We start from the raw sequence: 27,827 nt of genomic DNA, 5'->3' as shown, positions 1-27,827 counted from the left end.
CAGTTGAGGTGGTTCGGGCACCTTGTTAGGATGCCCCCTGGATGCTTCCCAAGGGAGGTTTTCTGGGCATGCCCCACTGGGAGGAAACCCCGGGGCAGACCCAGGACACGCTGGAGAGATTACATCTCTCAGCTGGCCTGGGGATGCCTTGGTATTCCCCCGGAAGAGCTGGTGGAGGTGGCCGGGGAGAGGGAAGTCTGAGCTGCTCTGCTTAGGCTGCTACTCTCACGACCTGGATCCAGATAAGCAGTAGAAGATGGATGGATTTCACATAATTAAATGTAATGTTCACATAATTAAATATAACATTTCACTTTGTCCATTGCCTGACACTTGACACTTTTTTTTTAAAGAGTGTAAAAGAATTAAATTAAGGTAACCTCAGAGATTTCAGGAAACTGTATTACTTTTGTGTGAATTGGAAATGTGAATGTATGTTTCAGCTTGCAACTGCAATGGCAAAAGCAGTGAATGCTACTTCGACCCGGCTCTGTACCATGCCACGGGTCATGGAGGTCATTGCCGCAACTGTACTGACAACACAGATGGACCCAACTGCGAGTACTGCCTGGATAACTACTACAGAGTGGGTCCAGACCACCGCTGCCTGCCATGTAGCTGTAACCCTGTTGGTGAGTGACAACACGGGATAGACTGAGTGAGTGAGGCAAGGCAAGGCAAGTTTATTTATATAGCGCATTTCATACACAGTGGCAGTTTAATGTGCTTTACAGAGGTAAAAGCAAAACAGTAAACAATAGAAAATAAAATTACATAAAATAAAGGGGGAAGAAGAAAGAAAAAAAATAATAAGAATTAAACAATAGTAGAAATAAAATAATAAAATGAAGTAAAAGTTCAGTAAAAAACAGCAGAATAAAATAGAATAAAAGTTAAGTAAAGTTTAAAACATGCAGAGACTGTAAAAGTTAAGTAAAGTTTAAAAACATGTAAAGATAGTATTTATTGGTTAGCAGAAAGCATCTGAAAACAGCTTGGTCATTAATCTAGATTTAAAGCTGCCAACAGCAGGAGCATTTTTAATGTCCTCTGGGAGTTGGTTCCATAGCTGTACTGCATAGTAGCTAAAAGCTGCTTCACCATACTTTGTTTTAACAACAGGTTTTACCAGTAAATTTTGCTGTGAGAGGTGTGAATGTATATGAATTTTTTTTTCTAACAGATTTGTTTGTTTTCTTCCTCTTTCCAGGCTCTCTGAGCACTCAGTGTGACAACACGGGTCGTTGTAGCTGCAAACCAGGTGTCATGGGAGATAAGTGTGACCGCTGCCAGCCCGGATATCACTCATTAACGGAAGCAGGCTGCAGGTACACTTTAAACTGTCATGCTACAAATAATTGCAGAGAATGAGGTTACCTTTTTTCAACAAGGACTCCACTAAGTGAAAGACTTAACCTAATGTGTTAAGACTAGTGTTATAATGGAATGTAGAAAAATATTTACACACACACACACACACACACACACACACACACACACACACACACACACACACATTTCCTCTAAGCACACTGAAGTCCAACAAATCTTAACTTCATTTAAAGCCTGTACCTGATGACCCTCGTATGCTTCAGGACCGCTTTTGAACAGCTGTATGTCAAGCAAATCACAACCAAGTCAGCAAACTCAAGTTTGTAAAATACGACATAATAGTTTGATCTGTATTTAGCAGTATAAATGGTATGGAGTTAAAGATACATTAGGCACAAGTTGTCAGAATTTGTCAATATTAGGTCTCTAACAGTTAAATAGGAAGAGTTGAATAAGATTTGAATGGTTATTTATTTATTTATTTATTTTTACTCCTTGAGCCCGACCCCAAATTCCTGCCCATTTTATAGCACAGAGGACCACATAAACACAAATGAGAAACAAGCAGTCTGGACCAGAAGTTTTCTGGGTTTCCAAACTGGTTTTCTTAGCCACATGATTCAGGTTAGGTATCATTTTGTTTTTTTTTCCTAATACTGGTGTTAAAACAATTCTTTTAAAACGGTGCTGGTGCCTGAACTGATACTTTAAAAAAAAAAAGTCCAAAAGATTTTTTTTTCTCAGAAGGCAAATTTGAACATCAAATTGGACAATATAGATTTATGCATTATAAGCGTGTTTAAGTTAGCTAATGGTCACGTCTGCTGCCATCAGAGCAAGGGTAATGTTAATTAGTGATGGAAAGTAAGGTGTAGTGATGTTTATATTGCCTGTAAACTGATTTTATTAAATTGAGTTGTGTCTTTATGAGAAAGAATAGAGTATAATAAAGTGTGAATAAATAATTTGAGATTAATTTCAATTTGTTTGCAGAAAAAACATTAGCAATAAACAACACTTGATTTCAGTATCTATTTGCTGTAGCTTCTATAATTAACTCTGGGCACAGTGAGTTTACATGTGTAATCACTCATTTAAAAAGGTGCATCATTCATAATTATTAATAAAATATATGCTCTAAAAATACACAAATAAATAACATTTACTACTGTGCTCATACAGTAATGTAATATTACACTTCTAGTGACTCTGGTGCTCCATTACTACAACAATCTGAAATCTGTGGACATCTCAATTTCTGGATTTGTAGTGATTCTTTATACACTACTGCATCTCAAATGATTAGAATATCGTGAAAAAGTTCAATATATTCCATCAGTTATTTAAGAAAGTGAAAATGTCATATATTCTATACTCATTACACACAAAGTAAAATGTTTCAAGCATTTTTCTCTTTTAATTTTGATAATTATGGCCTACAGTGCAAAAAAAAATCTCAAAATATTTGAATATTTCATTTCAAGCTTGAGTAAAACTGTATAAATACCATTCATCTCTTGGTCTAGTTCAGTACATGCAACCACAATCATGGGCAAGACTGTTGATTTGACAGTTGTCCAGAAGGCAATCATTGACACCCTCCACAAGGAGGTTAAGCTACAGAAGGTCATTGCTGAAAAGGCTGGCTGGAAAAAGTGCACAAGCAACAGAGATGACCACAGAGGATTGTCAAGAAAAGTCAACTTAAGAACTTGGGAGAGCTTCACAAGACGTGGACTGAGGCTGGTATCAGTGCATCAAGAGCCGCCGTGCACAGACGTTTTCAGGAAAGAGGCTGAAAACGTTTGTGCACGTCACATTTCTAATATCAAGCCACTCCTGAACCAGAGACAACATCAGAAGCATCTTACCTGGGTGAAGGAAAGAAAGAACTGGACTGTTGCTCAGTGGTCCAAAGTCTTCTTTTCAGATGAAAGTAACTTTTGCATTTCATTTGGAAATCAAGGTCTGGGGGGGGGGCTCCGGAGCATGGATGGTGTATGATGTGTTTGGTGGTAGCTCCTCAGAAATGTGTTGTTATATATTTTTTATTAATTAATTGTGTCTGTCCATCATTCATTTTTGTTACATATTGGGATTGCTTTTACTACATTGCTTCTTTTTGGTGACAAAGCTAGATGAATGGCAAGCTCTCTGTCGAAAAATTAGCCTGCCAAGCCTGGCCGCAGTAGGCCGTCACGTTACTCCCCAGAGCCTGAGTCCCCAGTGAAGCCAGATGCTAATGAGGATATACTACACTGCATTAAGGTCATGGTAGATGACTTACATGCTGAAATCATTATGAAGTTTGAGATCATAATATCGGAGACTGTGAAGAAGCAAATGACAATTGCCCTGAGCGTGTTGGAGGAAAAAGTTGCTGCACAAAGTGCGACTATCTCGGACATGGAGTGCTCAACCAATGAGCATGACGACCAGCTAACTGACCTGCATGCTAACATTGCTGTGCTTTCTGCTACAATGGAGTCTTTGAACAAGAAATGTGAAGATTTGGAGGCATGCTCCAGGTGGAATAACATTTCAACTGGTGGGTTTGCCTGAGGGTTCTGAGAGCGCCCAACTGACAGAATTTGTAGCCCAGCTTTTGCAGGACTTGTTGGAACTTCAGGCTAAGCCTGGGCTGGAGAAGGCCCATCGTATGCTGCACACTAAACTGAAGGAGGGGGAGCCACCACAACTGATGGTCATCAGGGTCACCCAATTTCAAGTTAGGAATGATATTATATGACATGCTGGAGAGGCTTCTACCCTGCTCTACAGTGGGAAAAGGGTGCACATTTTTCCAGACTTCACTCCGACTGTGGCCAGGTGGAGGACAGCCTTCACCAAGGTAAAGAAGGAGCTTCATTCATGTGCTAACATCAAGTTTGGCCTCCATTACCCAGCTATGCTACTTATCACCATACCGAGCGGCCAGACACACAGATTTGAGGACCTGTTCCAGGCATTGGAGTTTGTGAACGAGAGGTTTAAAAAGACTATGGTCCGAGAGGGAAACTAACTCTTGAACTTGCTAGAGCCCATAAAGCATTAGTCTGTGTTTCCATGAAGATTATAAAGATTATATTTCCCATCATGGATGCACAGCTCAGTGCTGGGTTGTGTCCACAGACTGCAGGGCAGTATTGCTTTTATGCTGATTAGAAGTGCCATCACATTGTTTAAGTAATTAGGTGCTGAGTTATTCAGGTTTACATTTGTTTTTATTTGAGATTGTGCTATTGGCTCAGAAGAATTCGGTGCTGGACTGTAATTTGCTATACGGCACTTAGTATTATTTTTTAAATATATTCTTTATTATTATTTTTAGCTTATCCAGCTGACAGGCAATGAGCTTATGCTATCATTTGTTGTCCATCGTCCGTCCAGTGTAGTCTACATTTCACGAAAATCACTTCTCCTCTCTCAATTCTTCACCAATTTTTATTCTTTTTGGCAGGAAGGTAGGTCTGCCTGGGGTGCATATAGCTTCTATCCAAATTTGCATAATTGCAATTAATAATGAAGATATGGAAGCCCTAACGAGCAGTTTCCACACAAATTGCTTCTTCTCCCTCAATTCTTCACCGATTTTTATTCTTTCTGGCATGAAGGTAGGGGTACCTAGGGTGCATATAACTTCTACCCAGGTTTGCTTAATTACAATTATTAATGAAGTTTATTAATTAATAAACAATTATTAATTAAGCCTTAATAAGCAGTTCAACAAAAATTGCTCCTTCTCGGTCAAAACATCACCGTTTTGGATTCTTTCTAGCGAATAGGTAGGTACTCCTAGGGTGTATATAGCTTCTGTATATAGCTTGCACATAGTGTATATAGCTTGTAACATTTATTGTGCAAGGTGGCCCACTTTAGATCGTTTCTTCTGGACTACACGGGCCCGGAGTGAGCTACGCAGTCATTGACGGTCTCGTTGTTATTATTTGGATTAAACATGGTTCATCTTTGGATAAATAGCTTACAGTCAAGTCTCAGCCTGAGACTTTAGACTTCTAACACCTTCCTAAGGATATGTGCTGGTCCGAGGGAGCGCAGACTTTTGCATTATTATTTTCCTGTCTGGAATACCCAGTTTCTTCAAGTGTCCTGTCAACTTATTTAACATTGTGCCCAGTGCCTCAACAACTACTGGCACGACTTTCGTCTTTGAATTCCATAGCTTTCCAATCTCTCTAGCTAGATCTTGGTACTTATAACATGTTTCTAATTCTTTCTGTATGACTTTACATTGTGGTGTAAGTGGTTAGTATGGTCGCCTCACAACAGGAAGGTTCTGGGTTCAAGCCCAGTGGTGGGCGGGGGCCTTTCTGTGCGGAGTTTGTATGTTCTCCCTGTGTCTGCATGGGTTTCCTCCGGGTGCTCTGGTTTCTCCCACAGTTCAAAGACATGCGGTTAGATTAATATGGGACGGCCTTGGGCTGAGGTACCCTTGAGTGAGGCACCTAACTCCCAACTGCTCCCCGGGTGCTGTTAGCATGGCTGTCCACTGCTCTGGGTATGTGTGCATGTGTGTGTTTTCACTGCTTCAGATGGGTTAAATGCAGAAAGGAATTTCACAAGTGTGTGATGAATAAAGTTGTTCTTTCTTTCTTTCTTTCTTTCTTTCTTTCTTTCTTTCTTTCTTTCTTTCTTTCTTTCTTTCTTTCTTTACTGTCCCCAGGGACAGCAATGTCTACAATCATCTCCCTTGTCTTCTTTTTCTGAATTACAATATCTGGTTTCCGGTGGTGAATTCCTTGATCAGTTTGAATAGTAAAATCCCACAGCAGTTTTACTTCCTCATTTTCCTCCACACTACTTGGGGCATGCTCATACCATTTGGCATTACAATCAGTCCTGTATTTCTTGCACAATTCCCAATGAACAACCTGACAAGGGTGTTATGCCTCTTTTTGTACTCTGCTTGGGCAAGCTTGGAGCAGCCACATAAGATATGCTGCACGGTTTCATCATGTGTTCCACACATTCTACACTTAGGTGACATATTCTGTTTCTTGATCCTGGCTTTCACAGCATTTGTCCTTAATGCCTGGTCTTGAGCTGCAAATATTAGATCTTCCGTCTCCTTCAGGTCGCCTGTCCTTACCCAATTCCAAGATTCGTTAGACAACTCTTCTGTCTTTCTCTTATACTGCCCATGCATTTCTTTTTCAGTCCAGTCCTCGATTGGTGTTTCAACTTCATCAACATTCTTCCTCTGCCATGCAGCCTTCAAGAGAAGTTCCTGGCTTTGACTGACATATACATTAATATTTCTTTCTTCAGTATTGATGGCATCCTCAACACTAAGCAATCCACGCCGTCCTTCTCTTCTTGGTAGGTAAAAATGGCTCACATTTACCCTCGGATGAAGAGCATGAGGTATTGTCAGGTGCTTCCTAGTTTTCCTATCCAAGTTAGTAATTTCAGTTTTCATCCATTTTACAATCCCACCACTGTATTGAAGTAGTGATACTGCCCAACTGTTGATTGCCTTAACATTACCACCATTCAGTTTTGAAGCTAGAACTTTCTGGACTCTTCCGGTACACTACCGTTCAAAAGTTTGGGGTCAATCAGACAATTTTGTGTTTTCCATTAAAAGTCACACTTTTTTATTTACCACCATAAGTTGTAAAATGAATAGAAAATATAGTCAAGACATTTTTCTGGCCATTTTGAGCATTTAATCAACCCCACAAATGTGATGCTCCAGAAACTCAATCTGCTCAAAGGAAGGTCAGTTTTATAGCTTCTCTAAAGAGCTAAACTGTTTTCAGCTGTGCTAACATGATTGTACAAGGGTTTTCTAATCATCCATTAGCCTTCTGAGGCAATGAGCAAACACATTGTACCATTAGAACACTGGAGTGAGAGTTGCTGGAAATGGGCCTCTATACACCTATGGAGATATTGCACCAAAAACCAGACATTTGCAGCTAGAATAGTCATTTACCACATTAGCAATGTATAGAGTGCATTTCTGATTAGTTTAAAGTGATCTTCATTGAAAAGAACAGTGCTTTTCTTTCAAAAATAAGGAAATTTCAAAGTGACCCCAAACTTTTGAACGGTAGTCTATACTCCTTCATATTCCTTTTCATCGCCTTGTGCATGATGTCATCGGCCTCTAACACACCCAGATATTTATAACCGTCATTTTCATCACCAATATTTTGCGTCTCTTCCATCAGGTGATTTTATACCCTCTGACTTCACCAAGTTGCTTTTTTTCATTACCATCACAGCACACTTTTTAATTCCAAAGTCCATACTAGAGTCCTGCACTCCCGCGGGACCCGACACAAAGCAGTGCGGCGCAGGACAAATTTTGAAAGCTCATTGCGGGTGCGGGCGGGAGGGGGAGTGCACAATGCGGGCGTGGGCGGGAGAGGTGATAAGCTGCAGTCCCGCTAACTAAAAACGTGTTTAAAATAAAATTTATAAATTATTAATTTATGTCTATCGTATATAATTTGTGCTGGATATTTTATTTGGCATTAATAAAAACATTTTAAGATGCCTAAATTTGCAGATGTGGTCTAATCTCGCGTACGTTTCCGATTCCTTTCCGCTCTTCCGTGTTTGAGATCTCCGATCATGGCAGAAGAGCAGAGCTCCTCTAGTGAAGCTCACAGTGCTTCAGAAGTAAGTGCTGCTTTAAAAAGAGGTACATTTACCGTTAAAAAGTCGAGTATTAGTCCTAAGTATTAAAAAGTATTTATAAAAGTATTAAAAAGTATTAACTAGTATTAAAAAGGACTGTGTATCGCACAGATTGTTCAATTTAAAGCTAGAAATAGACAGTGTATAATCTGAGGAGCTGGCTGTGGTTGCGCAGCACTTCATATGAGAGGAGAATGAAATCACGGTTGGAATCATAATGCCACAGACTCGGAAGTGGGAGTGCGAGTGCGCAAAGCGAGAGCTGTCAATCAAAGCGAGAGCTGTCAATCATTAGCGCATGCAGCGCTCAACTTGGAATGTGTCAGCAGAATGTCAGAGTCTAAACAATAAACTTACAATAAATGAAGGATCGGTCAGTGGAGACCTCAGCTAAGCTCAGCATGTTTAATTCCCCAAGCCAATGACAAGAACTTTCGTGAGAAATAACGCGAACGTCTGCATCATGCGGGATTTGCAGGCGGGAGCGGGACAAAATATGGCGGGAGCGGGACTGCACAATGTGGGAGCGGGCGGGAGCGGGACTGAAAATTCTGTCCCGCGCAGACCTCTAGTCCATACCAATGACACTGCTGAACGCATGAACTGTTTGTACAAGCAAGTTGATTTCCCTCTCATCTTTTCCATAAAGTTTAAATCATCCATGAACATCAGGTGGTTTACTTTGCCCTCTTTCTTGCTCAATTGATAGCCAGCAAGAGACTCACTTAGTATGCTACTCAGAGGCAACATTGCAACCACAAACAAAAGAGGTGACAGGGAGTCCCCCCTGGAATATTCCTCTCCTAATTGACACTTCACCAAGATCTTTGCCACATGCTGTAAGTTGTGTTTTCCAGATCTCCATACTTTCAGTCATTAATCATTTGATATTCTTGCAGCCCCTACAAGCTGAAGTGTTTCCATAATCCAGGAGTCAGGAATTGAGTTATAAGCCTTTTTATAATCTGTCCAGATGATCACCAGATTAGTTTTCCTATGTTTGCAATCCTGCAAAATTGCTCTATCTACAGTTAGCTGATCTTTTGTTCCTGTGCTATTCTTTCGGCAACCTTTCTGCTCGTCAGGTAACAGAGAGTTTTGTGATGGATGTTGGTACAAATCGTCTGCTATAATCACAGTGAGTACTTTCCACATTATCGGCAGACATAACTTGTCTGTTTCCCAATTTTTTGATGAGTTCTCGACGTTTCTGGAGACTGTTTCGATTCCTACCCATAATCTTATATATAATTGCTGGTGACTTTAATTTTCAATTAGATGCTATTTCTAGTAATTTTGATGCTTCTGCTTTCGCTGATCTCCTCTCATCTTTTGGGCTGATCCAACATGTACAAGATCCTACACATGTACGTGGGCATCTACTCGACTTAATTATTACTAAATCAGTTGGCGGATTGGTCATCAAGCCTAATGTCGTCTTTGGTTTACCATCTGATCACGCCTTGATCTCTTGTCATATTACCTTGCCTAGACCACGCCCGACTAGAGTTCTGGTGACTTGCCGTAACCTACGTAGCATCAATCTGGATGAATTTAGGGAATCAGTGATCTGTTCGTCTTTGGCTTGTGAACCTTTTGCTGACCTTTCATTACTAATGGAACAATTTGACACTATTTTATGTGATCTTCTTGAACAGCATGCACCTCAACGTAAGCGCTATGTGACATTACGCCCTCATGCTCCTTGGTTCGATGACTCACTAAGGAATGCCAAGCTCATTAAACATCGTTTGGAGACAAAATGGCGTTCGACTCGTTTGGAAGTAGATCGCCAAATATATCGTGAATACTGTGCAATTTACCAACAGCTACTCAAGAATGCCAAGTCTACTTATCATAACAACAAGTTGAAAGATCTTGACCAAAAAGCTTTATTCAGAGAAGTCGACATGCTTGTCTACGGAAGAAAGGCCACGGTTCTACCGACTGACATTGATGAGTCTGATTTGCCAGCTGCTTTTGGTGACCATTTTAAAAGCAAAGTTGACAATCTTCAATCATCCACTACTGACTCTGAACATCTATTTGCTCTTCCTGTGTAGGTATCATGCCGCCATCTTGTGTCAGAACTACAATTCCCAGGCAACTTCCGTGTGACCTACGTCACGCGTGGGCGGGATCACCTACGTCAGTCTGCCATGCACGCATAAATCCAAGCGGAAGCTCCGCCATCTTTGTCTCTCACGTCTGGCTTCCGATGAATCTGGACGTATAAAGAGGCGCTCTCCATCAAAAAGACGTCTTCTTTCTTGCAAGATCCATCACTCAGCGCGATTTTCTTACTTACCCTTGGCAAAGGTAAACTCTAGAGTCGTGCGATCTTTAAACTCAACCTGAGTTACAACCGGTTTACTTGCATTAGAAGTGACGTCACGACTGCAGCCCAGGCAGTTAAAAGTTAAGAAGCGATTGAATCCTTTTTAACTCAAAAGCGCTGTGCATCTTATTCTGATCAGAGACTTTTCCTCACGAACGCTGAGGTTCGGACCAAGAATCCTCTGCTTTCCACGGGAACCACCCAAGTGCTCCGCTGGACCAGAAAGTTTTCTACGCCTCCATCACGAGCGGCTCACGTGCTCCCACGGCGAGGCCGAAACTACACCGGCGAATAGTTCTTCATATCTTGCTAAAGGCAGGATTAAGTAAGATTTTGGCATTTGGGCATAATTAAGATAGTCTTAGGAATTTGCTTTTATTTGAAATAGTGTGAATTTAAACCCAGGTTTATTCATTACACTATTAGACACGCAGCGTGTTTTATTTTGGTTCTATGTTCTCTCAAGTGTTTTAATAGATAGGCTGCGCATGCTTCTCTCTCTCTCTCTCTCTCTCTCTCTCTTATTCTGACTAACACTAATTTCTTTATCATACATTTTGACCTTATCAAGGTTTCAGTGAGTTTGGTAATGTTATGAGTGTGGAATCTTTTTGTTACTGAGAGAACACGTGCTCAACAGGCCTGACTAGGCCTGATACACTTTAGATAGCTTCCCTTTGTCTTTAGCAACACGTGCTCAGTAGGCCTCATAAGGCCTAACAAACACACTTTAGCTAGGCCATAGGGCCTTTAGCAAACACACACTAGCAACACAAGGCTAATCTAGGCCTCCACCACGTGTAGTTAGCTACACGAGGCTAAACACATGGTCAAGTCCTACACACACACACAAGTAAAGATTAGCAACAGAGCTAACCTATTGTTCTACTTGGATAACATTCCTTTGTTTTAGCTAGCAACAAGCTAGGCCGTACACACACCACACAAACACATGTATATACATCTCACTGCTTGTATATATTGATTATCCATTTTTTATCTTTGTATAATAAATTCATTTATTATCAAAGCTGTGTTTATTTGTGTGAACAACAATATGTGAAGTCCCCAATCTTCTCAAAGAATTCAAAAGGGTGCATATAAAAGTTATGTAATATGGTAAGTGATCGTAATAATTTGGAAATGTACCATAATTTAGCTGTTTGGTAATTTATTATTAAGCACCAGGATTAATGGTATGATTCACTAAATGATTCACTAAATGATTCATTGGTATGATTCACTAAATGATTCATTGGTATGATTCACTAAATGATTCATTGGTATGATTCACTAAACAATTCATTGAACGATTCACTGAATGAGACTGATTCTATGGTATGATTCAATTCAAACAAGTCAAAGTAAACAATTCAATGGGATTGATTCATTTTAATTATTGACCTTCAAAATTTAATGAGACTGATTTAACGAGATTGATCACTTAATATCAATAATTAACTGATTGCACCCACACCTGAAAACACATGTTCTGTACACTTGACGGAATTTATCTTGCCAGATGCTGATGAAATTTGCTCAATTGTCATGAGATCACCTTCTAAATCCTGTAGTTTGGATCCTGTGCCTACTGTGTTGTTAAAGGAATGCATTGATGTTTTGCTTCCTATTATAATGTCTATCATCAACAGTTCTCTGGCCTCTGGATCTGTTCCTAGTGTCTTCAAGTCTGCTTTGGTTACTCTCTGCATTAAGAAGCCAAAATTGGACGCTAACATACTGAATAACTATAGACCTATCTCCAATTTACGTTTTCTCTCGAAAGTTCTTGAACGCGCTGTTCTTCCTCAACTGCTGTCCTATCTGTATGAGAATAATCTGTATCCTGAATTTCAATCTGCTTATCGTTCTTGCCATAGTACCGAGACTGCACTACTCCACGTACAAAATGATGATCTTAGAATTCTGGATGAAGGCAATGAGGAATTTCTGATTTTGCTAGACTTTTCAGCTGCATTTGATACGATCGATCATTGTCTACTTCTCCAATGTCTTGAAAAGTGTTTTGGGTTCTCTGGCACTGTTATCTCTTGGTTTCATTCTTATCTTAACAACTGGACTCAGTGCTTCAAGATTGATAGTTTCTTATCACCCAACTATCTACTGGAATCTGGCGTCCCACAGGGTTCTGTTCTTGGACCAGTCTTATTTTGCCTTTACATTGCACCATTGGAAGACATATTTACATCTCATGGAATAACGTCTATGACGTATGCTGATGATACACAACTGTATTGTGTTATCCAGAAGCATCAGCAAGACTCTGCACAATCTACTCTTGAGAACTGCATACGTGATATTAAGTCCTGGTGTTCTGCCAACAAGCTTGTTTTGAATGATGGCAAAACTGAACTCTTGCATATTCACTCAAAGTTTGCCCGGTCACTCTCTACCTTACCTGGAATTGCTGTCGGCGATAAAATTATAGCACCCAAGCCTGAGGCCCGCAACCTTGGTGTTCTCTTCAATCATAATCTATCTCTAAAGGGTCAGATTACTAATTGTTGCAAAGCGTCTTTTATGGCTTTGAGTAACATTGCTAAGATTTGACGATATCTGGATCAAGACCAAGCTGAAAAGTTGGTCCATGCTTTTGTCACCTCTAGAGTGGACCACTGTAACAGCCTACTGTATGGCTTACCTGCTTATGAGATCAACAAGCTTCAACGGGTCCTGAATGCTGCTGCCAGAGTTGTTGCAAGACCAAAGCCTGATGATAATATCCAAGATATTCTGAGGAGGTTACACTGGCTTCCAGTTCAAGATTGAATAATCTACAAGATCCTGTTACTGACATATAAAATACGTAATGGCCTTGCACCTCAATACCTAACTTGTCTCTTGAACGATTACTCTACAACTCGATGTCTGAGGTCCACTACGAAGAATCTCTTGGCTGTTCCGCACACATACACAAAAATTTATGGAGATCATGCTTTCTCTGTAATAGCACCGAAGCTCTGGAATGCTCTCCCTGCTGAGCTTAAAGACTCTCCTTCAATAGATAGTTTTAAATCTAAGTTAAAGACATTTTTGTTTAAGTGATTAACTGCCATGATTAATTTTTTATTAGCTATTCGTATCTTTTTTGAGTATTTTTTATGATTCTTACTGTAAAAAGCATTGAGATTTCTATGTGAATATGCGTTTTTAAGAAATAAATTATTATTATTATTATTATTATTATTATTATAGGCCTATAATTTCCAAAAGCATTCCCTTTCATCTTGTCTTTGATCACCAAAACAGTTCTTCTCTTGGTCATCCACTCAGGTATACTCCGACCGTCAAGACGTTCTTGCAGCTGCACCACTATGCGCTCATGTAGTTTGTTCATGTTCTTTAACCAAAAACCTTGGACATTATCTGGTCCCAGTGCCCTCCAGTTTGGAATCTTTCTTAGGGTTGCTTGGGGTTTCTCAAGGTCAATGATTAGGTCTCCTTGCTGTTCTACTTGGCTCTTTTCCTTCAAGTCATTTAGCCAGACAGCATCCTTTCTGTGTTCTACTGGCTGATCCCAGAGGTTACTCCAGAACTGTCTGGATTCAGCAGCATCAGGAATGGGTTGTTCACTTCCCTGTGGGTCACCAATATCTTTATAAAATTGCCTTTGGTTCATCTCAAATAACCAATTCTGCTGGTATTGTTCATTGTATCTCCTGATCTTGTGGACTTTCGCTGCTTCAATTCTTCAATCACAACTCCAATCCCCTTGGTTTCAATCTTATTCTTTTGTTACAGCTGAGCCCTGACTCTCGACGAACTGCACTCTTTTCTGCAGATCTACTGTCATCAACTAAGGTCTTTCCACAACTGATCTACCTGCCCTTGTAATCGTCTTTTCCACCATGGTTTGTTAGGTTCTTTCTTCCTGGTTGGCTTAACCCTTTGGGGTTGAGAGCTTCGTTGGCAAAGCTCGATAGGTTTAGAATGAGTAGGTCATGTATTGAGAAATGTCTTCGAGTTTTTTTAGCATACAAGCATGATAAACATATTGACCATTCAAAAGACTATTCACATGGTAACGGCATGATGATCACTTTCACTCTTTGACTTTTGATTGGCTTCTCTTTTGCAGTGGAAATGCTCACCATAAACAGGATAAAATCTGTCAGACAGTTCAGGCTATTTGGAGGTAAAACTTGTAACGAGATGGCACGCAGATTTTATGCGCTTCGGATGATTCAGGATAGCGATTCAATTCATGATTCATTTCACGACAGCAAATCAATTCATGATTCAATTCATGATTCAGGACAGCGATTCGGTTCAATCTTGAGAACTGCGACACTGATGATGAATGGTGCATTTTTTTTTTTTTACTTCGACTCGATCCAGCTGAAGATCAGCTCAATTAAGTGCAAATACTTATTTTATTTCTGTTGAGCAGATTGGTTGATATGTGTGTGCTGTAGTGCATACACAGGAAAAATGACTGAGCAATTTCTTTCCAGAGTTAAAATATTTTCCTCAAAATAGTTAATTTTAATCTATTTTGAGTTTAGAGAGTAAAAGTTGGAGTGGGAGCAAAATTACAGAGTAATTGTGTAACAGAGTTGGTTGTGGCTCTGAACTAAGTAAAATAGTACAAGAGTTAATTTCAAGACACACTGAAAAGAGTCAAATACCAAAATAAAGTCAAATACCAGATAAATGAAGCTCTTGTAAAAAGCAGTTTTAGAACTGTTGGAATGTGTGAAAAAACATATACCTATTGTGAGTTGACCTGATGGAATTAAGAGTTAATCTGATGGGATTAAGAGTTGGCAGTGGGAGGGGTTTTCACACTTCTTATTTAATGAATGGAAATTTTTTAAACTTTTCATTGAATACCCCTCCCACTGCCAACCCTTTAACCCCAAACAATAGGACATAATTTTTTTGATGGCCAGTTAATTGTCCAAAGCATTGGAGCAGATTTAAGTTTTTGTGCTTGATACATTCCTAAAGGCCCGGTCCCACTGGCCGATGGACACAAAACGTATGCAAAAAGGACACAGCGGACGAGCAAAATTTCGGGGGTGGCTCTATCCGTTTTCATCCGCTCCAGAAATGGACAAAATTGGCGAAAATTTGCGAGAAAAGAACGGACGTGGGTAGTATATAGCGGGGATGTTAAACGCATGTTCATAGGAAGCCTAGCGGATGGAAGTGGATGACAGCTCCGAAGGGGTTACCGGTGATAACTGAGAAGCGGACGCATAGCAGAAAGAGCGGATGCATAGCAGATGAAGGGGATACATCACGTACGCCTAACGGAAACAAAGGGGATGTTGCGCGGATGTATATCGGATGCAGACCGTTCACTGCGCATGCGGGGGGTATGAATTGCATCTGCTCCGCGGATATAAAAGGATGCAGCATGCACGCCGTCAGCATAAAGCGGAAAGACGTGCTGGCGGCTACATCGATACATCTCTACTACTAGATGATTTTCTCCCCCTTTTTATACAAAGTATCGATTGTCCGCTAGGTGTCCTTCTACATACTCTAGACATACTCCAGACATCCTAAATATACGAGATACATCCCAGATATAAACGCTTTGTCCGTTTTGAATACTTTATATACGAGATGCATACGCTTACATCCTTTCTATTTCTGTGCTACTAACGATGAATAGACGTTTCATGTACCTTATCTTTCCTCCCTCTTTCCATTTTCAGCTGCAGCGGATGTGAGTTGCAAGGATGCCCAGAGGATGCAGAGAGGCTACAGCAGACGTTTAACGGATGATAACGGACATAGAACGTTTGTTGCTCGTATATGTCGCGGATTTACATCGTACACGGCGGAAAGTTCATCCGTTCTAAAAGTTTTGTGCAGCTCAAAACTTTTTGCGCGGATGAAATCACAGTGGACGGATGCTCGATGGATAGAGCGTATGAAGCACGTATGCAATGAGTACACAACTGATGCATAGCGTTTTCCAACGGATGGCAAATATTTTTTTACGTTTTACATCCTCTTTGCATCCGTAAGTGCAGTGGGACCGGGCCTTAAGACTGAACAGAATCACCTCAAGTAACCAAAACGGTTCGTCACAATAGGTAAGGTCATGTTTTTTCACACGTTCCAACACAGTTCTAAAATTGCTTTTTACAACATTTTCATTTATCTGTTATTTGTTTAAACATACAATCATGACATACATACTACACAGATATTATTGGAGCTGAAGTTGTGCTGAATACAAAAAATGTCATATGACTTTGAAAATACTGCTTAGATTTGTAGAAATTGACAACAAAATCAGAGCATCCCAAAATCATTAGAATGTCAGAAAATACCCTCAGACCCCAGAGGGTTAATCCCCAGTCTTTCTATCACAACCACTGCACTAGTGTAAAGCAGCCTGCTGGTTTCTGAAATGTCTCTTATTTGTATTGAGGCAGCCACTTCTTCTACAACCTTAAGCTCTTCTCTGATCCTCCGCTTTGGGATACCTTTCAATGCTGGAATTTTGTCCTGACTATCTTTGCTCAGTCTAATCTCATTCAGTCTATTCCAAATATCCAGTTGTTCTTTGGTCAGCTGCTGGGGACCTTCATCATACACCTGCTCCTGTACCAGGTTCTCCTGCTCTCTTCTTGCATCCCCCTCCTCGACAGTCCCAATTAATTCCTCATCTCCAGCATCAACAAAAGCATCCTCTGCAGTAACCCTTTCTCTTTGTTCACCACCATCACCATCCACATTCCTCTTGATTTCCTCTAACTCAACCGTTATGAATCAGTTGCTTTTCAAAATAGTACGAGCCTGGTCTGCATGTCTCTGTTCAGACACTTTAATTATTCCTTTCTCTTCCCACCATCGTCTGTCAATAGCCTCTCTTCTCTGGCACACTCTTGAAATAGCATTCTATCAGAACCCTGTTCTCCTCAACCAACCACTTCCTTCTTCCCTTCCTTGACCTGTTCTCTTACACAGCAGTCACAAGATGAGGATCAGGCACTGGCTGCTGTCTCCCAGCTACCCTGCCAGGCGAGGTGCCTTCATCAGTGACTCCAGCCCCATTTATTCCGTTACTTCTACCTGTATCTAAGTTAGACATAATTATCATCACATAGGTGAGAAATGGCTTCTTGGTTGTGGTGGCACCTCTAGGCAGGATCAGTGTTGTAGTCAAGTCATTAAAACTCGAGTCTGAGTCCAGTCTTGAGTCCCCAGTGTTCAAGTTTGAGTCAAGTCCAAGTCTTTAAAAAAATTTTCAAGTCAAGTCCGAGGACAAGACTCCAACCGCACCATTTGACTGGTTGTTTTAGTGCCATCAACATTAGTTTGTTCCTGAACATGATGTATGAATAGGTGAATGTGTATTCTCTTTGTCAGGGAGTGCAAAGTATTCTGTCAGAGATGGTTGGGAGACGGATGCAAGTGCAGAAGGTGTGTTTATTAATACAAGTGAAGACAGGTAAACAATCCAGGGATGGGTTTCCCGAAAGCCTCTTAAGGCCAAGAGTCTCTTTAATTACTTCCTAAGATCAATTGTCAAGCTAACATGGTTTACCCGAACAACATCATAGCCCAAGTAGTCCTTTAGTTTGCTCTGAATTTATGAGAGACCCGGACCATGCGTTCAAAACAAAGAGCAACTCACTCACAGCCGAATACATAGAATGCACATGCGCCCCTGAGGGACTCTCACAGTTAACAGGGGAAATTGGTGTTGAATCTGCTGCCGGTGTTCAATTATTTTTCTTGTACTTTGCAAGCACATTGAGTTAATTATGAAATAAATATACACAAAATATTATGAATATATTTCAGTATGGTCTGGAATCACATATGAATATTGGAATGTCACATTGATATTGCCACATTTTAATCAAAATAACTCCATAAGGTGAGTGATTATCTCATTTAGTGTCATAAATGAGACAAATTTCTGCACCTTTAACATTGTGTGTGTGTGTGTGTGTGTGTGTGTGTGTGTGTGTGTGTGTGTGTGTGTGAGAGAGAGCACACGCATGCATGCGAGAGAGAGGTTTTGATCTGTGTGTACCTAAGGAGGTTGAATTGACCTCCTTGTATATATATTCCCCAATGTATGTACAAGATTTACTTTCACCATTAGGTTAGTTTCTTACATAATTTACCTTATTTCTACTGTTAGAATGCTAACCATCAAGGCACTGCTTTTTGCTTTTTCTATTCTCCTTATGTAACTTACAGTATTTCTATTGTTGTTCTATTAGGCATTGTTTTTTAGGCATTTATATCTTGCACAGTTCTTATTTTGTTCTTATTTTCCCCTCCACCCCAGCTTGTATTGTTATATTTTAACTTGTACTGTATTGTTATGGTGTGACTTCTGGCACAAGAATTTCCCTCGAGATTAGTAAAGTTTTATCTTATATATATACTGTGTGTGTGTGTGTGTGTGTGTGTGTGTGTACAGTGCCTTGCAAAAGTATTCATATCCCTTAACCACAAACTTAAAAGTTTTTTTAATTGAGATTTTATGTGATAGACCAATACAGAGTAGCACATAATTGTGAAGTGAAATGAAAATGATAAATGGTCTTCAAAATTTTAAACAAATAAAAATCTGAAAAATGTGGTGTGCATTAGTATTCAGCCCCCTGTACTCTGATACCTCTAAATACAATCCAGTGCAATCAATTGCCTTCAGAAGTCATCTAATTAGTTAATAGAGTCCTACTGTGTGTAATTTACTCTCAGCATACACTACCGTTCAAAAGTTTGGGGTCACTCAGACAATTTTGTGTTTTCCATGAAAAGTCACACTTTCATTTACCACCATAAGTTGTAAAATGAATAGAAAATATAGTCAAGACATTTTTCTGGCCATTTTGAGCATTTAATCGACCCCACAAATGTGATGCTCCAGAAACTCAATTTGCTCAAAGGAAGGTCAGTTTTATAGCTTCTCTAAAGAGCTACAGTAAACTGTTTTCAGCTGTGCTAACATGATTGTACAAGGGTTTTCTAATCATCCATTAGCCTTCTGAGGCAATGAGCAAACACATTGTACCATTAGAACACTGGAGTGAGAGTTGCTGGAAATGGGCCTCTATACACCTATGGAGATATTGCACCAAAAACCAGACATTTGCAGCTAGAATAGTCATTTACCACATTAGCAATGTACAGAGTGTATTTCTGATTAGTTTAAAGTGATCTTCATTGAAAAGAACAGTGCTTTTCTTTCAAAAATAAGGACATTTCAAAGTAACCCCAAACTTTTGAACGGTAGTGTAAATATACTTGTTCTGTGAAGGCCTCAGTGGTTTGTTAGAGAACACTGAAGAACAAACAGCATCATGAAGACCAAAGAACTCACCAGACAGGTCAGGGATAAAGTTCTGGAGAAGTTTAAAGCAGGGTTAGGTTATAAAAAATATCCCAAGCTCTGAACATCTCAAGAAGCACTGTTCAATCCATCATTCAAAAATGGAAAAAGTATGGCACAACTGCAAACCTACCAAGACATGGCCATCCACCTAAACTGACAGAGCAACCAAGGAGAGCACTGGTCAGAGAAGCAGCCAAGAGGCCCATGATCACTCTGGAGGAGCTGCAGAAATCCACAGCTCAGGTGGGAGAATCTGTGCACAGGACAACTATAAGTTGTCCACTGCACAAATCTGGCCTTTTTGGAAGAGTGGCAAGAAGAAAGCCATTGTTGAAAGACAAGCATAAGAAGTCATGTAGGGGACACAGCAAACATGTGGAAGAAGGTGCTTTGGTCAGATGAGACCAAAGTTGAACTTTTTGGCCTAAATGCAAAGCGCTATGTGTGGCGGAAAACTAACACTGCTCATCACCCTGCACACACCATCCCCACTGTGAAACATGGTGGTGGCAGCATCGTGCTATGGGGATGTTTTTCTTCAGCAGGGACAGGGAAGCTGGTCAGAGTTGATGGGAAGATGGATGGAGCTAAATACAGGGCAATCCTGGAAGAAAACCTGTTGGAGGCTGCAAAAGACTTGAGACTGGGAAGGAGATTCACCTTCCAGCAAGACAATGACCCTAAACATACAGCCAGAGTTACAATGGAATGGTTTAGATCAAAGAATATTCATGTGTTAGAATGGCCCAGTCAAAGTCCAGACCTAAATCCCATTGAGCATCTGTGGCAAGACTTGAAAATTGCTGTTCACAGATGCTCTCCATCCAATCTGGCTGAGTTTGAGCTATTTTGCAAAGAAGAATGGGCAAAAATTTCAGTGTCTAGATGTGCAAAACTGGTAGAGACATCCCACAAAAGACTTGCAGCTGTAATTGCAGCAAAAAGGTGGCTCTACAAAGTATTGACGCAGGGGGGCTGAATACTAATGCACACCACATTTTTCAGATTTTTATTTGTTTAAAATTTTGAAGACCATTTATCATTTTCATTTCACTTCACAATTATGTGCTACTCTGTGTTGGTCTATCACATAAAATCTCAATAAAAAACATTTAAGTTTGTGGTTGTAAGGTGGAAAAATGTGAAAAAGTTCAAGGGGTATGAATACTTTTGCAAGGCACTGTATATACACACACAGAGACGTATTTAAATATAAAAGGTCAATTAAACCTCCTTCGGTAAACACAGATTAAAACCTCTCTGCGCGTACATATAAGGAAGAGCATTGCCAACTTGGCATTGTGCATAACAGTTGAAATAATCCTGACTGTATGTTTGAGTAACAGTGAAATGAGTGGGCACAGAGAAAACATTTACTTAATTATTTAGTTTATTATTTGCTCAATGGGCGGCACGGTGGTGTAGTGGTTAGCGCTGTCGCCTCACAGCAAGAACTATGGTTCTATGGGTTCGAGTCCCGTGGCCAACAAGGGCCTTTCTGTGCAGAGTTTGCATGTTCTCCCCTTGTCCGTGTGGGTTTCCTCCGGGTGCTCTGGTTTCCCCCACAGTCCAAAGACATGCAGGTTAGGTTAATTGGTGACTCTAAATTGACCGTAGGTGTGATTGTGAGTGTGAATGGTTGTCTGTGTCTATGTGTCAGCCCTGTGATAACCTGGTGACTTGTTCAGGGTGTACCCCGCCTTTCGCCCGTAGTCAGCTGGGATAGGCTCCAGCTTGCCTGCGACCCTGTAGAACAGGATAAAATGGCTAGAGATAATGAGATGAGATATATGTAATGCTTAATGACAATACAATATTTTAACATATTTTAAACACTATATTTCATTGTTTTTTGGTAAAAAATGAACGCTATGTGACCTCCTTGACTGGATTTAGCAACTGCTAATGCCTATATTGGGGATGCGCATTGCAAAGAAGCTCTTCATAATGTTACTATTAAGACTCCTTCTGATGAGTGAGTTTGGGAAAACCATGTACAGAGACAACATTCATTGCTGAAGAGAGTCTCTCAACTCTCTCTTTTGCCCTAAAGGGCAACATTATTGGAAAACCTACCCCAGAATGGCAGGCAAAATCATAAAACAGTGAAACAGGCAATAGGTTGAGTGAGGCACAGACAGGATATCGTTGACTAGGCAGAATCAAAGATGATAAACAGGAAATCAGGAAACCAAACAAGGAATTAAGGCTTGGTAATGTGTCAGCAACACAACTGAATACTTCGCAAAGTAAGTGTGCTTTCACAGTTTTTACATAGGCTCGCTGATTGCACCTTAATCCTGTGCAGGTGCAAGTCATTTATGGCGTGCACTCGAGAATCCGCTTGGTGCACACGCTGTCCGGAGCGCGCCTGAGAGTCTATCTGATACAGCCACCAAGGCGTGCAGGTGTGACACTCTTGCACGAAATTAGTACAAAATTAATATAGATATAATTATCTTCTGCCAAATCATTATGGCATGTTACAAAAAATAAAGAAAAAATCAGAGTCCTCATCTCCAATTTACGAGTCCTAATCCAGTTAACGTATGAATCCAAGTCCGAGTCATCAGTGCTAAAGTCCAAGTCGAGTCACGAGTCCTGAAAATTAGGCCACGAGTTGGACTCGAGTCCAAGAAGCCTGGGCAGGATGCCAACCAAGGCTAAAGGGTCCCACCAACCCTATGTTGTAACCCTATCAGGGGTGGCTAGCACTTGCCAAAGGTTTATTATTATTATTATTATTATTATCTTATTTAATTTTCATTCTTCTATTGTTCTTATATGGTGAAAACTTGTTTTTCCATTTTTTAATATAGGACAGTTCAATTACACATTCCCTGAGGTCATTGGGTAGTATGTTTGAGCTACAGGTAACAACAGGCTTTGTTTTGCAGTGGGGGGGAGATAGCACACACCATTTCTAGGATGCTTCTGCTAGGAGAGGGAGGGGGCAGGTTATTGTTTTCTGGGGTGGGGTGGGGTTGTTTGTCTGTTTGGTTCTGATGGGTTTGGGGTGGCACATAGCCCAACCTTCCAGGTTTATACAATTATTTTTATTCTTCCTTATGGCCCTGTGGTAGGTGGAGATATTAAATTTGTTAGTTTGAACTGTAAAGACCTGAATAATCCAATCAAATGTAGTAAGATTTTACATTATCTACAGCATCTTGATGTTCATATAATTTATTTGCAGGAAACTCACTTAAGAAATGTTGATAGTTCCAAGTTGAAGCGCAGTTGGGTGAGAATTATTTTTTTTCCTCTTTTTCCAGTAGATTGAGAGGTGTGGCTATACTATTACATAAAGCTATTCCCTTTGTTCATGTTGAAACAATATCTGATCCCATGGGCAGATTTATTATTGTTATCGGACAGATTTATGATATTAAGGTGACTCTTGCAAATGTGTATGTGCCCAACTGGGAGGGCGAAGCCTTCTTTAGACGGGTATTTTCAATGTTGCTGGATCTTTCTCAGCATTATCTCATTTTGGGAGGAGACTTTAATTGTTGGTTGGATTCCTCTTTAGACCGCTCTTCCTCTATACCAGCTGTTCAATCAAAATCAGCCAAAGTTATTGAAGCCTTTACGAATGAGTTTAATGTTGTTGACCCTTGGTGCCTTTTTAATCCTGCTAAAAGAAAATGTTAAATTTTTTTGCATGTTCATCATACATTTACTCATACTGATTTATTTTTGGTGGACAATAGGCTGCTTACATCTGTTTCCAGCTGTAAATATGATCCAATTATCTTGTCAGACCATGCTTCAGTCTCAATGAATATCTATTTTCACAAGTTTATTAATACACAACCACCATGGCGTTTTAATACACATTTGCTGTTGGAGGAGGATTTTGCCACATTTATTTCAAAATGGCGAGATTTTTTTCTTTCAGGTTAAGAAGACTCCTTAACAGCTGTAACAGCTGTAACAGCTCCTGTGTTGTGGGAAACGATGAAGGCTTTTATAAGGGGGAAGATCATTTCCTATGTGGCATATAAAAAGAGGTTAAAGAGAGAGAAATTGGCTAAGTTATCGCAACATCAAGCACTCTCAGACTCTCAGTATGCTTCCTCAAAATTACCAGGTACCTACAAGGAGCGAATGTCTCTGCAGACAGAATATGATCTTATGTCACAAGATACCACTGAACTTTTACTCCACTCATGGTCCAAATATTAGGAGCAGGGAAGTCAAGGTCCTAGAGTCTGGAGGAAGAGTGGAAAGGCACAGAATCCAAGGTGTTTGAAGTCCACTGTGAAGTTTCCACAGTATGTGATGATTTGGGGTGCCATATCATCTGCTGGTGTTGGTCCTTTGTGTTTCATCAAGTCCAGAATCAATGCAACTGTCTACCAGGAGATTTTAGAGCACTTCATGCGTCCATCTGCTGACAAGCTTTATGGAGATGACAATTTCCTTTTTCCAGCAGGACTTGGCACCTGCTCACAGTGCCAAAACTACTACCAAATGGTTTGCTGACCATGCTATTACTGTGCTTGATTGGCCAGCCAACTCATCTGACCTGAACCCCATAGAGCATGGCTTTTCAAAGTGTGGGGCGCCCCCCCCCCCCGGGGGGCGCCAGAGTTCTTCAGGGGGGGCGCAATGTGAGAGACAAAATGGATCGATTTTTAGTACCTAAAGCTACAGTGAGTGAGGAGACAAAGTCTGGGCCAAGCAAAAAAACAGAACCTCCAGGATGTTGCGATTTGCAACTTCAGCACAAATTCAACCAATCCCCGCGAATTCAGGGCGGTGTTGCAATTATATCCAATCACCGCAACTTTCCCGCAAATTTGACCAATCATTGGCGTCGTCTTGAGTTGACGTCGACAAACTACCTTCCGCCTTACTTCCGTGTGTTCAAGAGAAGCAGCATGCGCGCAGTGTTGCCAGATTGGGAGGTTTCAAGTGCATTTTGGCGGGTTTTGAACATATTTTGGACTGGAAAACGTCAGCAGTATCTGGCAACACTGAAAGTGTGTTATGTTTACAGTGAAGGACTGTGTGCACTTTATTTTTTTTTACTTAATACAAGAAATTAATGGATGCCAACATTTTTGCCAAAATGGTATTTTATTTTCCATTGTTTAGGCAGCTTCAGCATCATACTGTGAGATTCTGTTCAAATTGTTTTTTTTCTTCTATGAAGCCTGAGCCATTTATTTAATTAGTTTATAATTATTGTTTAATTTAGTCTTCAGGAGAGACTGACTGTACACAGTACTAGTATTAATAGTTTTTTTTTCTTATATGAAAGCTGAGGCATTTATATTATATTTTAAGGTATCTTCATGTTGTGCTGTGAGGTTCTCTGCACTTTAACTTTAGAACCAACAGGAGCATTTGGATAAGTAAAGCCTATTTTTCTGCATTTTTGTAGTCCTGGTAATCTTTTATATTGGTAAAGTTGTTTACAGGACCATTTCTCAGTGTCTGTTTTTTTAATCAATAGTTTTTCAGTAATAACTTAATATTTAACATATCACTCAATTTTAATCACAAAAAGAGAAAATCGCAACAATTTCTCGCAACTTTCACTTCCTCCCGCAATGTAATCGCAACAAAAACCTAAAAAACACAGCAACTTTCATCGCAATTTTTTTTGGAAAACCCCCGCAACATCAGACATTTTAGCCTGCAACAATCACAAAAAAGGCCCGCGGAATCCTGGGGGACTCGAAAAAGAAGGAAGTATGACCACGATTATTTAAAGTTTGGATTTTTATGGACTGGATCTGAAGATGCTCCACTGCCACAGTGTGTTGTCTGCCAAGAGGTGCTAGCTAACGATGCTATGAGATGTTTAAAATGTGTAAAACAAGATGTTTTAAAAAGCACAGATGTTTAAAATGTGAAAAAGAAAAAAATAATGTGTACAACAGCCATTTTTTAAAAATACGAATGGAACATTAAGTATAGCAACAACAAAAATTGTAAGGGGGGGGGGGGGGGGGGGGGCGCTGTTGTTTATTTGCTCTCCGAGGGGGGGCTGACTCTCCCACACTTTGAAAACCCCTGCCATAGAGAATCCATGGGCAATTGTCAAGAGGAAGGTGAGAAACATACGAGCTGAAGGCTGCTATCAAAGCAACCTGGGCTTCAATAACACCTCAGCATTGCCACAGACTGATGCCTGTGCCATGCTGCATCGATGCAGTAATTTGTCCCAACCAAGCATTGAGTGTATAAATGAACATATTTTTCAGAAGTTGGACATTTCTGTATTGTAAATCCTTTTTTTGATTGATATTAGGAAATATTCTACTAATTTGAGATACTGGATTTCTGATTTTCATAAGCTATAAACCATAATCATCAAAATTAAAACAAAAAAGGCTTGACATATTTCATTTTATGTGTAATGAATATGGAATATATGAAAGTTTACCTTTTTGAATTAAATTATGAAAAAAATCACTTTAATGTTATTCTAATTGTTTGAGATGGACGTGTGTGTGTGTGTGTGTGTGTGTGTGTGTGTGTGTGTGTTTTATATACTAGTGCATCTCAAAAAATTTGAATATCATGAAATAGTTCATTTTTTGTAATTTAATTCAAAAAGGTAAACTTTCATGTGTCATATATTCATATGCACATTTATGTAAGCATTTTCTTAAATTGTAAATGTCAAAGCATAGTACTAGCAGGGGAAAAAAACTCTAATATTTGGTCAAAACCTGATTTGAATATCATGCTTTGCTGTTTTCTAGAATCCAGCTGCAACAACTTGTAATTAATTTTTCCAGACTGCATATATTAGCGTACTGCCTTACATATCATAGCATTTTTTTTTAAAGACGAGTCAGATTGAACCAAATAATTTCAAGTACCCAAACTGACATGAATACAAAACACTCAGATTCTTCAGACACAAAGGCCAGACAGAGCCTACTTTCATGGTTAGACTGAATTGAAAATGATAATGTTTCTCAGTTAGATGATTCTTTGGTGATAGAATGCTTGTAGATAATTTGGAAAAAGTCCTCCATCATGGCTTTACTGTAGGAAGTCATGCTCTTGTTAATTTTTAAGAAAATGCAGATATGTTCAGATGGTGGTGCAGGATTTCCATGAGAAAATGTGAATGTGGTTGCGACTGCAGCCGTTACACACCATAAATAATAATAATAATAATTTCAATTTATATATGTAGCGCCTTTCTCAAAACCCAAGGTCGCTTTACAATTATGGGGGGGAAACCCAGCAGATCAGGAGGCAGTTGTCTGGCTCAAGGACTTCACTAGATAAATAAATATTATGCATATGCGACTGGTCTGGCCAGGGGATGCCAGTGGGGGGGGGGGGGGGGTTGCAGCAAATTTATAAGGGTGGCCGTGCCCTTTCCCCCCTTGGTGATATAATTGGCCAAGAGTGCCCTTTTTGTTCCTGAAGGGAAACTATATTCCATGCTTTTATGCAGTGTGTGAGGCTAAGACCTTTTGTTTGCTGTTCTGCAGATGCTGTTTATTCAGTTTAATGAAGACTGTTCAATGGAGACTTTTATTTTTGGTTTCAAATATTTACAAAAATGTTGTTTCAAGTGTCAACTGATTTAATTTTCTTCTTGGACAAACAAAAATGGCAAGTTATGTGAGCTGCAAAAACAAGGTTGAACAAATTTCTAATGAAGATATTGTATTGGTTTTCTCTACTTTAGTGGGATCTTGAACTTGAATTGATTTTCATTGCTTTATAAAAGTGACAACCCTGGATTCTTTTGAGTAGACATGGTGTTACAATGGTGCATTGTGGACAGTTGAAAATGATGTTACATTTTGCACATTTCTTTTTTAAAGACATCTGGATCCTAAGACACTTTTTTATTTTTTTTGCATTTCTTTGGTATTTTTTCCTTGTTCAGTCCTGAAAGTAATTGATTTGGTAGTTATTGTCTTTTCTAAGGTTGTAATAAAATTGTTTTGAAATTCAACTCCTCTCTCTCTCTCTCTCTCACTCAAAACCTCTCTCAACCTCTATCCTCTACAGACACAGATTGTGATGATCTAATAATGTGATGCCTGGCTCTAGACACTGAATTCCATCCAACTTTTGAGGAAATTCTTAGGCATAAGTGGCTTATAGAGGGACGGGATCACGACTGAGTTCTGGAACTGAGAGTGATGGTCTAAAAATTTT

At 39.9% G+C, this 27,827-nt stretch overlaps 1 long non-coding RNA gene across 2 annotated transcripts; it reads left to right on the top strand.

The window, feature by feature from the left end:
• Window positions 1-565: 565 nt before the first annotated feature.
• Window positions 566-27,827, top strand: LOC132887228 (uncharacterized). 2 transcript variants are annotated; one of them, XR_009654797.1, is made up of 3 exons: window positions 566-632; window positions 1,211-1,328; window positions 27,678-27,827. It is a non-coding gene; the product is annotated as an uncharacterized LOC132887228 (long non-coding RNA). The 2 variants fall into 2 exon arrangements; XR_009654796.1 differs by lacking the exon at window positions 27,678-27,827 and adding an exon at window positions 16,027-16,351.

Source organism: Neoarius graeffei, chromosome 1, assembly GCF_027579695.1.
Source record: "Neoarius graeffei isolate fNeoGra1 chromosome 1, fNeoGra1.pri, whole genome shotgun sequence".
Classification (NCBI taxonomy): Eukaryota; Metazoa; Chordata; class Actinopteri; order Siluriformes; family Ariidae; genus Neoarius; species Neoarius graeffei.
The sequence above is the reverse complement of the archived record's forward strand: the minus strand, read 5'-3'. Positions and strand labels throughout refer to the sequence as shown.